We start from the raw sequence: 14,465 nt of genomic DNA on the forward strand, positions 1-14,465 counted from the left end.
TATGAGATTCATCAAGGTACAATAAACCCTATTCAAAGGTCATTGGAATTTGCCGATAAATTTCCAGATGAAATCAAAGATAAAAATCAATTACAAAGATTCTTAGGTTGTGTAAATTATATAGCTTATTTTATTCCAAACATTAGAGTCATATGTGCTCCTTTGTTTAAAAGGCTTAGGAAAGATCCACCACAAGATAAAACAGTCAATCAAATATCTTCCATGCCTAGGAATACCAGACCCTGAAGCCTCTTTAATAGTAGAAACAGATGCCTCAGGTTTAGGTTATGGTGGGATCCTTAAACAAATATGTCCTAATTCTTCAAAAGAACAAATTGTGCGATTTTATTCAGGAATTTGGCATCCTGCCCAACAGAAATATTCAACTGTCAAAAAAGAGATTTTAGCAATTATTTTATGTGTTACAAAATTTCAAGATGATCTTTTTAACAAGAAGTTTTTAATCAAGACCGATTGCAAAGCGGCCCCGTCTGTTTTACAAAAGGATGTTAAAAATTTGGTTTCGAAACATATTTTCGCCAGATGGCAATCATTACTTTCATGTTTTGAATTTGATATTATTCATATTAAAGGAAATCATAATTCCCTTCCATATTTTCTAACTAGAAAATTCTTACAGGGAAACCATGAGTGAGAAACCTACTTCGAGAGATCAATATGGTCCCCCACTGGGATCATCCCGAAAACTACCAAGCTCAATAACTGGATCATCAGACCCAGTGGCAGTAACCCCTCTCAAAACAATTAAGCCTCCTGGCCCATCAACACCAACAAAATCATCCCAAAGGCCCACTGTCTCTCAAATAGTGCAATCTCCCGCAAAATCAAAAAGCCCATTAGTCCCCTTATCCAACAAATATTCCATACTAGATTATCAAAACACCATTTCTTCAAAAACCCCAGGCAAAACAGAACAATATGAGTATCAAGAGAAACCAGAATGTCTTCCATCAATAATGATCGAAAAAGCTTGGTTTAACTGCAATCCAAGGGAAATAGCTAAACAAGTATTTCCCCCAAACTTTCATTACATGCCAGGACACCCTTCAAAAGGTAGACTCTTTTATGAGTTCATCCTAGTAGATACCGATTCAATAGAAGTCACTCATAATAAAGACAAAAATGGAGAAATCATCTACTCCAAAGTAAAGATTCTCAAGGTTCTCAGTATGCAAGATTGGAAGCACCCTCTGTTCCAATCAAAACAATTCTCAAGAGAATTTACTCCAACAGGTCATAATTATTTTGATTACATGGATGCATGGTATTATTTCCTATTTCTCCGGCTATTCCAGCATTTTTGGTTCTTTTGGTTCAAGAAGGGTATCCCTCTAAGATTCCCACAATGGTTCAAACTTTGGTTTCATCAGATAGGACTAGATTTTAGCATTTTTCCTGAAGAAGTTCAACCTCTGTTCAATCACTTTGTTCAAAAGACTCATTTCCAACCTGAAAAAAGGCTTTTATACTTCACTGCCTCACAAGCCATTTCTTGGATCATGACTTGGGATTGGTGTTCGATTCAGCTCTATAATGACACTAATCTCTATCAGCTTCAAAAGTCTATCAGAATTAAATGGTGGGCTAAGTTCGACGTCAGGCTAATTCAAAAGGGAAAATTGATGATTGGGTCAAGAATTACTTTCTTACCCAGAAAAGTCAAGACCAGTTAACTGGCACTCCCCCTACGCCTCAAATCAACCAAGATGCCCTATTTTTACAAGAAAAATCAAAGATTATGGTTGAGCTAGCTTCAGCTACATTTCAAGAAGAGTTCAGATCAAGATTGGAGTTAGTCTCGGGAAGTCAGAAATTTGATTCACTAGAAGACGAAGCTTCTTCCAATTTGCAAAATAATTATCTTCAAGACAATGAAGATGATTGCTTCAACATGGGATTCCACTCTTTTTACTAAAGTGGAAGATATTATTGCAGAAAAGACAAGACGTACTATTCAAGATCAAAAGCAAATCATCAGGCGTGGCCGACAAGGTCTATCAGTCATCCATCAAAAGAAAAAGACGACAAAAGGGTCATCAATAATTTTCAAAAAAGTAGAACTCAAGTTACTCTAAAAAGTAACCAGAGTTAATGTAACCCAAGATACAGTAGTACTCTAGGTGTATAAAAGGAAGCTTACCCGTGAGGGAAAGGCATCCGAAAAATCCATCCCCTTCTTTCTCCCTTGTAATATCTCCTTGTAATCCTTACTCTGAAGTTTCAATCAAAAGCTCTATTATTGTAAGTACTTTGATCTTGTATTTTGCAAATTTCAAGTTTCTCAAGTCTCTGTTTTCAAGATTCATATTTTAACTCTGAATTTCATTATGCTTAACTAGTACTTTTTACCCGTGCGATGCACGGGGATATTCACTTTTGGGTTTTGTGGTTTTTTGTATGTTTGTTAAATCTGTTGTTTTTATTAAATGTTTGTTTTTGTTCTTTTTGTGTTGTTGTTTTGTTTTTATCTTTTTACTTATTGTTTTAAATGGTAGATTAATATTACTTTTGTCTTGATTAATTAGTACTTTGACCCGTGCGATGCACGGGAGGATTTTCATTTAAGTTTATTGTGTGAATTTATACTCTTACTACATCTGCCTGTACTTTAGTTCAAGTTCCATCTCCTGAGCTTGAAGTTCTTCTTTTGAGGGACTTTCTATTATGGTTAGTTTTGTTTTCTTTCTTGTTAATGTTCCGATGTATCAAAAAATATGTAAAAGCACAATAATTTTATTTATTTATGGTTTTTACCCCTATTTTACTAAATGCTGCATTATTTAATTTTTTTCTATTTATAAATTTTATATTTTGTAAGTCATTTTGAACAAATTTTTTTATCAATTTGAATTATGTCAGCACAATCATTTTACGCTTCATGCTTTTTATTTAAACATTTAGAAATACTTTTTTAATTTGGAAGTCAACAATAATAAATTTCCAGCATTAAAATAAAAATTTACTTTAAAAAAAATCAACTTTCATTTTTTCGGATTTATATATTTTATAAATCATAACTAATTAATTATGTCTGTTGGAATTCCTAACTAATATTAATCGCATATTAACCACTAATTTTTTAATAAACACATATTAATCACATGTAATTGAAATAATGGTAGTGGAAAGATTTTTTCCATTAATTTATTTTTATGGAAGACAATTTAATTTTATGTTGTCATTATGTGCATGAATGTATTGTGTGGTTTATAAATTATAAAAGAGTTTATCATGCACCGACAGTATAAAGTTTTTTGGTATTCCTAATTGATATTATCCACTAATTTTTTCAATGAACACAAATTAACCACATGTAACAAAATTAGTTCTTTTCAAAAAAACAAAAACAAAATTAGTTGACAGCACTCAAAGGTTTTTTTTCTATTAATTAAGGAAGACAGATTTTTTAACTGTCATTATGGTCATGAATGTGTGTGTTATGTTTCCATGAATTTATTATTAGAAGGAAGCAATCCTTTTAATTAAATTTAGTTTTTTTCATTATCATAATACCAATCCTTTAAATTCTCACATTAATGGTTCGAACTTCGAATCCCAACTCTTGCGAATAGAGAAAACTCATTGGCCAGCCCCCTACCACTTAGTGCGCTGACTGTGGGGCGAGGGGTTAGTCTCACGACTGTCGGCTGTGGGGATACCTTTATCGGCTGTGGAGATACCTTGGTCAGACCAAATTCTCACATTAATTGACTTAAAGTGTATTTAATTTTCCTCTTTAAGAGATATGCATTTTTACACATTTGAAAATCCTATGATCAAAAAATTATATCCTATGTAAATAAGATTTGGCTTTTCATAAACAACTTAGTTACAATAGTACTCCCTCCGTTTCAAAATAACTGTCCATTTAGAGAGAATATATGTGTTTCATAAGAGCTGTCTACTTAAAATTCCAATCAACCATTGATTGATGTTTTTCCATATAATGTCCCATAAGAAAAATAAATGAGGAGAGATAATAGTTATAGTACACTTTAAAGGGTAAAATAGAAAAACAATTATTATGTTTTAAAAAGTTAACAAAATTAATTGCATTCCTTAATATGTGTGCATCTTTCCTAAGTGGACACTTACATTGAAACGGAGGAGTACATGATAACGGAAACATTGAATCACTCAAATAAATGCTAGCATTTTAAGGTACATTCATATCATCTGTTTGCTACAAAAATAAATATACAGAGACACAATGTTACCATACAACTCCTCACTCCCCATCCCCAGCTTTACACGACCATAAAAAGGAGAAAATTTAACATTTAAACCATCACACATCCCAATTCTTATGAATATGAAAAACTCATCTCACTTCAAGGCCAAAACATTTTTCTCTTCACCAATCCACGGTTTGTTGTCATATCGCTCATTCCCTGATGTACAAACTGATTTTGGAGAGCCAACCATGAATGGTGCACCAGATAAAGGAGGAAGTAAGAGTCAAACATTATACTCCTTCTGCACTTTTTAGTAAGCCAAATAATTTATTCTCTCCCTTCCTTATTTTCCTCTATCACTTGGATTCAATAAGAAATAGTCAAACAATATACTCCTTAGTCCGTGGTCGAAATATGGAGAAAATATATGAACGTTGATTAATGAGTATAAGTTGAAATATAGTCCTATTATCCTATATAAACCACTGCACCAGACAAATAGAGGAGCATGGGGGTCCTAAATCACAGCCAAACCAATCAAATGCAACAGTATCAGTATATAACCATATTTCTATTTGCTACATTGTAAACAAATAAAAACTGGATAATAATAATAATAATAATAAGAGAATAATGGTTGAATGTGACAAATGACTTCGGAAATAGATAACCGCAGGCCTCCATAGAGCTAGAGAAGTAGAGGCTTTTTGCATGATTTAGATTGAGCTTTAAAGAACCAATAGAGAAGGGCCCTCCCACAGTCTTCATTAACAGTGATATAACCTGAAAAGTGTGAGACTGAGAGACTTGAAGGTAGCCTAGGAAGATTGATTATTCTATCAGATTCACAGGCTTCAACATTTTTTCAGATTCTTTAATGGAGGAAGTAGTTAAATCGACATCTTTGGCCAAAACATTGCATTTGCTATTCTTTTAGTGCTTCAAAATAGTGCTTTGATTGCACATGGACCAAATGACTATATTGGCCACTTCTTTTAACCAAGAACCCGAACCTAAAGTAGTAGTTACCTATCTTCAGTTTGCGAACACAACCTATTACTTATCTAATTAAAGCAAATAATCAAAAAATAAAAAATGAACTGATGACACAATGTGCTACAAAACTAAAACTTTTAGCAAGATCGCATAAAATATAGTCTAAACTCTAGTGCAAAGACAGCATAGGACATACAATATTGTCAACTCTAAGCACACATCCTAAACTCATGTACCTAGCTAACAACACAAACTCATTAAGCAGACACTCTTCTTCACTATTTTTCTATTGCTTTCACAACTGTTGACTTCCCATGTGCCAAATGGCCTATGGTGGCCTGAAAGGTTACAATATTATTCATCAGGAATCAGGATTAACAGCCATCGATGCAAACAGTTATTGCTGCTGCAACAAATTGGAAACATATGTACCACAAACATGAGAGAATGTATTACCGATATTAATAGTAGCTTGCTGAGATGTGACTTCAGGAGATGGTGGATACAATTTTGTCATATCCAACTTACCTAGGTCTTGTTCAATCAAACCCATAAAACCAAAGAAAGAATAGGCAACAAAGAGTTAAAAACTTGCAGCATCCAAAATGGAATAAAAGATATAAACAATAACTAACACCTAATTATAATGCATTGCATGAATTTAAGAATAGGCCTTGGCGCTTGATCAATGAACTTAATCAAATTGATCTTCCAAGGAGAGAAGTTAATTTCCTAGAGGTCAGACACATTTACAGGGAGAGCAACTCCTTGGCAGATTTTTTAGCTAACAAAGGATGTAACCGCCTTGAACCTTTATGGGTGCTATTAGAAGATCACAGGAATCAGGAGGCATAGGAGAGCTAATTCGCGTGGCAGATTTCAGCTGGGATTGTAGGGTTTCTTACTGTGTTGCTTGCTGCTGATATGAGGCTTTTTACCTGGTTTTTTGCTGTCTTGAGATGGGTTCGGAGATTGCAAACTGAACTGGCTCTTGCTGTTTTTCGCTGGCTACTGTTACTGTAAGTTCTGCATAATAAAGACTTGCTTGACAGAAGAGGAGGATTGCAGATCTAAAGAGGCGTTTTGCTGGTTCTAGAATAGGATTTAATTGGGGGGCTATTCTCAGAGGACACTTGTTTCTGTCTTGTTTTTTCTTGTTTCCTGTTTGTTAGTAAAGCTTAGGTATGTAAATGGGAAGGTGGTTTGGTACACTGCCTTGGTGTTAGATTTCTAAATGCTTTAGGAGGTAACACTCTGTGTTCTAATCTGTAAGGAGATTATGTATTATGGTCTTGGACCTTTATTGAATCAAATAATTATTTGATCTTTCAAAAAAAAAAGGAGATGAAACCTGGTGGGCTGCTGCTATTCGTCTTGATGGCCACCATGTTCGCTTCGTTAATACCAACACGTCACAGCCCTACCGCCGCAACTCAAGTCCACCGTGAAGCTCTCATTCCTCTGACATCAGTGTAGGACTTTTCAGATGAATGTAATCTGAAACATAAAATGAATTAGTAGAAATCTGAGACACCAAATTTAGCAACTGTATAAAGTAAGCCTTTGTTTCACACTTATGAAACAAAGCCAAATACATAAACATAGGAACCCAGTTATATAACTGATATTATTCAATACACATGAAAAGTAAACTGCTAAGGAAGTTTAAATAGAGACAGAGGAAGAAATAAATCAAGGGCAGCAAAACTGTATAAGGAAGAAAAAAAATCTGCCTTTGAGATTGAGAGAGGAATAGAAAACAGCAATCCTTTTTTATAAAAAAAAAAACTTGATGACCCACCTCTTCTTATTCCTGACAAATAAATAAGAAAGTGGATCCTCTATACAGAAGTTAATCGGTTTTGGTATTTCAACTGTATAGATCAATCAAGCCTTAAAAGGGTTACTATTACGTTAAGTTGATCGGTTACAGAGGATGACTCAAAAGCCATAACCGATCAAATGTATAAGGAAGAAAGCATGTGAAAGTTTAAGAATGAGATTATTAGAAATAAATTAAGTAAGCAATTTATTTTCAAAGAAAAGGCAAAGACTCAATGCAGAACAGACTCTTGAAGAGTTGAACATTCCAAATTCTAATGTTTTTTTTGGTCAGTTCCAGAATCTAATTCAAACTCCAATCGATGTCTAATAATAGTGATTCTAAAGATTATGCAGATAGAAGATGAGTATAACAGATATGACAGACTTTTTGACATGATTAAATCATATTTTGTACACAAAAAAGTAATTAACTCAGCTTAAATACAGAAGATGACTAAATGAGGTAGCCGATTTTCCACTCTCCACTACAAAAGGACTAATTATTTAATATCCAACATGCCAAGTGTAAAACGATATGAAGTAAAAATGAAGTTGACTCCTGAAATTCAGAATTAAATCACAAAACCCAATTAAACACTTTGATTGTGAGCAAGCAGGTAAGCACTACAACTCAATCATATTCAAATTTTCATAGCAACAAAGCGAAAAAAGCTATCAAAAGATAAGGTATTTTTCAGTGCTCTAAATTAGTGTCAGTGCACCTCATCTCTCATCCATCTTATGTGTTGTAAATTAGTACCACCAGTTAACTACAATAGCGCGTTGATTTTCCTCTGAAATAACCTGAAGACATAATATAACTTCTATATTATTAAATTTATCTTCACATTCTAATCAGTAAGCAATAAGAACTCTCATGTGTTATATTAGTTCATTTCAGCAAGCAAGACACATCAATTTTTATAACAAATGAAATAAATGTATCTGTTAAAATTAGGATATAAAAGCAAGGGTAGTCAACAAAGGAAAAACATCTAATAAGCATCAGATTTAGAAAACTTGCTCTTAAGGCTTGTGAAAATAAGCTCAGTTCGACTAACAAAGATTCATTAGACCAAGAAAATTTAAGAGATAGCAACAATATGTGTCACTCCCCATGTCCTTTCCTTAAATCTCGTTCATTTGGTGAAACTACCCCCACATTTGAAGTCAATGCCCTCCTGAAACTTTTATCAATTTCCCAATTGAAGTAAATTATAACAATCAGATACCTCCAGTTTCCAATACAAAGAATGAAGATCCTCAATATATTCAACTGCTTCAAAAGGATCATGATCACAAATAAAACATTAAAATAGATATAAGGAAAAAAAAAAAGAACAGATACATAAACTAATACCATATGATCTGAATCACTATGCAGCGTTTCAGTTTTCTCCTAAGATAGTGGCACTATAATCATAACATATGGACATGGAATAATCTCCATATCCTTTCTTGGTTATATATTAAAAATATGGCTGCTCAATATTTTAGTCTAATAGTAAAGGATATGTACCTCAATTTCACCAAATGAGAAAGAGAAAGAGGATGTACCTCAGCGCAATTTCATTTGAGATGGTGATTTGTGCAGCAAACCTCCTACATAACAATACATGAACAAAAGGTTTTACAAATTCTTCATCTGGCTAAACATGTAAATCTTGGGTAACAAAGAGAAGAAAAGAAAGCATAAGAAATTGAATGCTCCTAATTGCTGTGTAGCATCCCAGGTTAGTGCACCAGTCACGCAGCCGCTAAAGCAGCTGAAATTGTGGTCGTCGGGGCACCATCTTGCTGCTATTCTGTGGCATTGAGGAAAACTGAAACATGCCATAAGAAATTGAACATTGGAGCATTTTTGGGTACAAACAAAACTGTTAGAAGGCATCATACACATAGTCAACGTTTTGATTATATATATGCAAAATAATCAAATTAAGAGAGCTCAAACATTGAAAATGTAAAATGGTGAAACAACAAAAATGGAAAGTGATCACCTGTGAAGGAACGACCAAAAAATTAGGGGAAACAGGGTGAAAGAGAAATCGACGAAGCCAGTCCTATTTAACCAAGATGATAAGCAGATGGGGAGACTCAAAACGTTCTGCAGGTGTTGAGAGCTCAAAATTTTTTCTCGGTTACGAATACAATTGTGAAGAATGAAAGTCAAAGGGTTTTTTCAAGCAAAAACTCAACAGAGATAAAAAGAACGGCTGGGATTGCATCTTTTGGAAAATAATGTTTACCTTTACCAAAATACCCATAAAGGAAATTAAATTGTAGTGCAATAGGATATTGAATTTTAAACTTACCCTCTAGGCTGAAAAACTCTTCCTTTATATAGTTTATAAATAGATAGATAGATAGATAGATTGTACTCTGCTAACAGCTCTGGTTATTTTAATCTAATATATAGATTAGATTGCAGCCTTTATGCAGAGAATAGGTTGATCCATCCATTCAAAAATTGAACAATTGAAACCCTTCACCTTTCCTGATAGCTGATTCCGCACCCTTTGTTGAGCCTTTTCAAACACCGAGTCCTCATGTATACCCCGTTCATTGAAGATAGTGTGATTCTGGTGTCACTAAATCGCCCACACCATTGCAAACCGAACAACCCAGTAAACCACATTTTGATTTGAATTCAAGTCAGTTCTACTATGTTGTTGCAGATGATCCCTACAGTCCCCTGGCAACACTGTAAGCAACCCAAGCCTCCTGTAACATTTCACCCGCACACTAACCGCAACCGAGCATAAGGTTAGGAGGTGATTGAGAGTCTCTTCGTCCTGCAAACACAATGGACAACAGGCATCAATGGAAGCTCTAATTACCTTTCTTTTCTTAAGATTTTGGCAAGTTGATAGACGGTCTTGCACCATCTTCCAGATAAACACACACACACACATGTGATGGGTCTGGATCTCCGAACATAGGGCCCTGAATCAACTTCTAGGCAGATTGCATTGAACATATTCCCTCTGGATCTACCGTCCTTGTCCAATAATCATGCACTTCTCTTGTCAGTGTTACCCCACTCACCAAGCTGCGAAGATTCTCTATCATATTCTGCTCCCACTCAAAGTCCTCCTCCACTTGAACTTCCATGACCACACCCCCATCCAGCCATTCTCCCATCTCTGCCACAAATTTAATTTTTTGAATGGATAGATGGAAAAGCTTCCTGATTTGTTTTGTAAATATACCACGTTGTCTTTGTATAGGCTGAATCAATCAAGATAGCAAAGTACGTGACTCAATTGAGAAAGGTTGGAAAGCTCGATGGTATGATCATGAAAATAGCAACAATATATACACTAGTGGGCTTTCCTACACTATTAAATATGGGCCTTTTCTGAAGTTTGCTAACTGCACTGAATTGCATTTGATTAGTCCACTTAAATTTTAAGGTGCTGGCCCTGGAAAACAGATTGCCCTTTGTACTGGAGAATTTGGAGCCGCCTAAGGTGTGTAAGACTCTAACCTTGCTTATGTATTGCTTAAGTGATTTATTGAATAAAAGTGAAGTTTGTAGTGAAGTTTGATTTAATTGCTAATCTGTCCGTGACTTTGTGGGAATTTTTGAGAGGTCTTAACGACCTTATCCGGAGAAGCTTCCTTCATGAGAGTTGTAGTTCTCTAAGTTATCTAAATCCTCTCGTTGGTTTCAGGTCCTTCCGACCTCTGTAGCCCGAGATATTCATGTTTTAGTGACGGAAGATCAGACTGTACTGTACTTGCAATTTTGCTTGAAGGAATTTTCTTAATTCCGAATTTATTTCTTTAAATTCAGGGGAAGGAGTTTTGTCTTGATTTATTTTATCCTCTTAATCAGTAATTAGGAGGGTAATTAGTTGGGCTTGGGCCAAGTTATGAAGGGAGAAGAGAAAAAAAAAATAAAACCTAGCCCATGATGTATGCTAGCCACCGGTTTTCACTTAGGGAAGGATAAGAGTGTTTGTTGACTTGGTTTGCTTGAGTTAAGGGGATTATTGGGGGTTATGAGCAATTAATGCCTAGTCCCTATTCAAATTGAATTTTTTTGTGAAGGCTTGGGAAGAGGTGTGTGAGGCCGTGGGTTTGGGGACAAAAGGGGAAAGGGTTTTCAGTTTTTGAGAGACCAAAAGGGCTGAGTTAGAAACACATTCCCTCCCTTTCATTCTCATCACACATTCAGAAGAAAGAAAGAAAGAAAGGGTGAGAGAGAGAGAGAGAGAGGAGAGGCGGCTAGAGCAAGTAAAAGAAGAAGAAGAAGAAGAAGAAGAAGAAGAAGAAGAAGAAGAAGAAGAAGGAGGAGGAGGAGAGAAACCAAGAGAGAGCAAGGGAAAGAAAGAGGATTCGATTCCAGAGCAAGGGGGAAGGGATCATCTTCTCTAAACCATTCAAACTCATCGTTTTTCATTCTTCACAAAGGATAAGATAAGGGCTGGTCTAGGTTGGGTAGTTTAACTAGGATATTTGACAAGTTTTGCCATGAGAAGAGCCATGATTTTGATGTCTTTTGCATGAGTTTTCGTGATGATGATGCTTGCTGGATTTTCTACCTTGGAATACCATGTATACAAACCTCTATTCGTTGTTCATGCCGTGATCTATGATTTTATGTGGATTTGCTATGACAACTTGCTAATTTGACTTTTTTTTTCTCTTGTCATAACATGATGTGACCCTTGATTTCAGAAAACTTATATCTATCTATTATTTAGTTGGGTGTTCTTCTGAATTTTGAATATCTAACTTACTGGTACTGTTTTGATGTAATTTGTTACTGGCTGGAATATTGTGTAAAGGGTCGCTCATCTAGCTGTAATTCCCATTGTGACTGTGATGATTTTGTCGTACTTTTATTCGACGAATGTTGTAAGACTCTAGGTTGACTTTAGAGCCTTTAACAAAGAGAATGAGATTAATCGCTTGCAAGTAAATGAGATAATTAATGGAACATAGGTCTAGGTGAGACTATGTACCATGAGAACGATGGTGCCGTTAGAGACAAACGGTAACTTGCACGCGAGGGAGATTTTTGTGGATCATTGCGGATCCACGTGATAAGGTTGACTGCGGTCTCCTTGAGATTTTTGTGGATCATTGCGGCTCCACGTGAACTGTGCATCTGCGGATGTACGAGAATGGGCACGGTGTTTTGGTGGGTTGTGTGATGTGAGGATTCGTTAGCTTAACTGACTAACTTTTATGAAAATAATTCTATAAGCGAATGATTAATGTATATTGTGAAATAGTTTATAATATGTTGTTTTTGCGACCTGGCCCTTGCACTACTTGTCTTTGTTTTATTTGCAGGGGGGTAGATGGTCGTGAAGATAACGGCAACGACCCATTCTTGGGAGCTGATACTCCGTGACGAGCCACTACCGGATGACGACTACACTTCTGATGAAGAGGAAGAAGATAAAGGGGAAGAGGCCAAGGAATAGGGTTGGGTTGAGAGACATCCATTTTCTCTTTAGGATGAGAGGACCGAGTTTGGGAAGCATTGAACAATTATTTTGTTTTCATTTGGATAAATAAAGTTGATGTAGTTTACTTTGGTTTTAGACGTATGTTTCATGCTTATTTTATTTAATTCAAAAGTTTTGGGATGATATTTACTTCCGCGAGATTTGTAAAGGTTAATCTTTCAAGAGTTTCGCAATTAATGAACCTTTGTCATTAATCAAAGATTAAAAATTGAATCGACGAAAATTCTTTACGAAAATTGGATTAATTGGTTACTGTGTGACTCTCGAGAAATCGGGGCGTTACAAGGTGCACAAGTGAGTCTTTGTGCAAAGTTGCACAAGTGGTACTTGACTTGTATATACAGGTTCAAAACCGGATACCCAATATTTTTTATTTTTTTAAAAAATCTACAGTGGTTCCGGAAAACAGATGCAATGGAGAACTATACCCTAGGCCCTTTCTTCTCCAACCAAATCAGAGGGATTCCCTGATTAGAGACCTCTTCCCTCTTCTATCCCAACATACACCAGTTGTCACGCACACACATAGGGAGAGAGAGGTGACTGGTGGTCAGAATTTCAGTGGCAAAGGAGAAGAAGGTGTCGTATATTTTGTTTGAGGATTTGTTTTTGTACAGGTGGTTCTTGGATTTAGTTGAAGGTTTCTTATTGTGACTCCCCATGTCTTTTCTTTTGTGGTTTATTGCAGAGATGAGTGGTGGGGATAAGATTCTGAACTAGTTTTGTTTATATAGCCACCACCATCACTTCGCCGGAAAAAATGGTGTGCTGGGTGTGAAATTTTGCCGGAAAATGGTTGGAGGGTCGCCGGAAAGATTTGTGATGGTGGAAGGGAGGGGCCATTGCTTTTTTTTAAAAAATAAAATAATATTGGATGACCGGTTTCTAAACCTGTAATTACAAGTCATATGCCATTTGTGTAACTTTACACAAATAAATCCTTGTGCACGGTAGGCGTTCCCGGAGAATTTGGACATATAAAATCTGTCTTTACTTGGCATGAACTCCTTTCTTCGGGCATCAATGTTGTTTGAATACAATATAAAACCATCAAGGTGGCTTTCTTACCCATTAACTTAAGCTTTTGTGATAATTGGTTGCTTGACATGATATTAAAGTCTCTATGATTTAACGATTTAGAGTTCGATCCACCTGTGCATTTATCAACACTTCCGGCCCAAAGGGCTCTTGCGTGAGAGGATGCTAGAATATTATATAAAATCATTAAGGTAGTGCTTACCCAACAACTTAAGCTTTAAAAATAATTAATTGCTTGAGAATTGAAATAAAAGATCCATAAGTTGCTATACTCTACGTGCTCTCTAAGGCTTTGTTTGGCAGAGGAAGATTTGAGTAGAGAGAGATGAGAAGAGAGAGTTAGGGGAGGAAAGAGGAAGTATGTGTGTTTAGTCATTGATGCATATATTTAAATCTCGACTCAAACCGACCAGTCCAACCGGGACTCAGTCACCTTGGATCGGTCTTGTATAAGAACCAATATAGCCCGACCGGTTTAATGATAGAACTTATGACTCAGCCAGATTTTGGTTAAACTAATGAGTCACCAATTTTTTTTTTTAAAGCAGCATTTTATTTAGTGAAACGTGGCGTTTTTTTAAGACACATGATGCTGCTAAAAAGTTGATTAATTTAAGGATATTTAAAAATTTTGCAATTAATTTAAGGATATTTAAAAAATTTGTAACGGTAAGGAATTAAATGTCGGACTTGACACAAAGGAATTCTATGTTATACCACTAGACTATATTAAGAGTGGTGTTGAAAGTTTACATTTTATTACATTTATATTATACATATTACAATCAAAATGGTTCTAATTTCATATTTGTGTGGTAGTAATGATGTTCAAATTTTGAGTATAGATTTATTAATTATTGTTTGCTAATATAAATTTTTAGAATTATTTATTATATATCGAATCAAGCAGTCCGTTCAATGACTC

The 14,465-nt window shown here is 35.4% G+C and overlaps 1 long non-coding RNA gene across 2 annotated transcripts; it reads right to left on the reverse strand.

Moving 5' to 3' along the window:
* Window positions 1-4,029: 4,029 nt before the first annotated feature.
* Window positions 4,030-9,175, reverse strand: LOC130737430 (uncharacterized). 2 transcript variants are annotated; one of them, XR_009018690.1, is made up of 4 exons: window positions 8,574-9,175; window positions 7,739-7,820; window positions 5,649-6,689; window positions 4,032-4,979 (listed from the first exon to the last, which is right to left on the reverse strand). It is a non-coding gene; the product is annotated as an uncharacterized LOC130737430 (long non-coding RNA). The 2 variants fall into 2 exon arrangements; XR_009018688.1 differs by having other exon boundaries at window positions 4,030-6,689.
* Window positions 9,176-14,465: the final 5,290 nt, after the last annotated feature.

Source organism: Lotus japonicus, chromosome 2, assembly GCF_012489685.1.
Source record: "Lotus japonicus ecotype B-129 chromosome 2, LjGifu_v1.2".
Taxonomy (NCBI): domain Eukaryota; kingdom Viridiplantae; phylum Streptophyta; class Magnoliopsida; order Fabales; family Fabaceae; genus Lotus; species Lotus japonicus.